Source organism: Sinocyclocheilus anshuiensis, unplaced genomic scaffold (genome assembly GCF_001515605.1).
Source record: "Sinocyclocheilus anshuiensis isolate Anshui unplaced genomic scaffold, SAMN03320099.WGS_v1.1 scaffold385, whole genome shotgun sequence".
Lineage (NCBI taxonomy): Eukaryota > Metazoa > Chordata > Actinopteri > Cypriniformes > Cyprinidae > Sinocyclocheilus > Sinocyclocheilus anshuiensis.
This window is the reverse complement of record NW_015539876.1, coordinates 598,592-599,666: the sequence shown is the minus strand read 5'-3', so window position 1 is coordinate 599,666 and position 1,075 is coordinate 598,592. Positions and strand designations below refer to the sequence as shown.

The 1,075-nt window shown below is 44.5% G+C and overlaps 1 protein-coding gene across 1 annotated transcript in view; it reads left to right on the top strand.

Moving 5' to 3' along the window:
* LOC107685329 (E3 ubiquitin-protein ligase HERC2-like) overlaps positions 1-1,075 on the top strand; it is a 61,791-nt gene that overhangs the window by 8,568 nt on the left and 52,148 nt on the right. The gene's annotated exons all lie outside the window — the stretch shown is intronic.

Genomic DNA, 1,075 nt, shown 5'->3' with positions numbered 1-1,075 from the left:
CCAACTATAACATTAATGTAATCAAATTAAATATAAAACCAAAGCTATTTGTCACTGCCAGGGCATTAACGTTTTTATAGAAAATATTTTCTAGTTTGTTATAGAAAAACAAGTTATGCTTAGAGTCCAGAGCCTCCATCATAATATTATAACAGGCACCTTAGAGACCTGCACTATCGTGGGACCCAACGCAGCGGAGTGCGGCATGGGACAACACTTGATGGGTGCGGGCGGGTAGAGACTCGTGTGTGCGGGATGCGGGAGAATAAGGGTGTACTCACACTAGGCAGTTTTAACTGTGCCCGAGCGCGTTTGACCCCCAAAGCCCGGTTCGTTTGACTAGTGTGATCGCTCCGTGCCCTGCTCTGGCATGGTTCGCTTAGCCGTCCCTGGCTCGGTTGGAAGAGGTGGGCCAGAGCGGGTTCAGTTATATATAGATCAGTGAGTGTGAGCGCTAACCGCAACGGAGCATGGAAGCTATGATATGTGCTGCATGATTGCGTGAACATTTCTGAACGGCAAGAGTGATAGATCTGTAAAGCAATATATTGTGAGAGGGCCATGTGTTACCGTGTCCCAAACGACTCAAAATAATAAACCACAAAGTTAACAAAACGATGCACTGCACTGTGCTGAGCGAGAGCGATGCTGCCTTCACGTGCTATCGGACACTTCCTGTTTCCCACTTATGAAGTCGTGATTACGAGCTCGTTGCATTCTTTTCTGTTAAAAATAACAGTATACAGTGGTTTGTGAATGTTGATGCTTAGCTTAAATTATTTTATCGGGAGCGTTCACTTGAGCACTGCTGCAGTCTTAGGCCCTCCCCAAATGCTCTCATTGGTTGAGACGCGTGATGACACTCATCCCAAGCCAGTACTGATCAACATCCCACCCCTCCTGTGACCCATGGTTTGTCTGTGTGTATTCAGAGCCAGTGAGCAACCGACTTTCATAATAAAAAAAAAAAATGTGTTAATGCGGGATAAAATAATTGTTGGCGTTAATCAATTAATGCGTTAACTCGATAATAACGCGTTAACTCTCCCAGCCCTTATATATATATATATATATA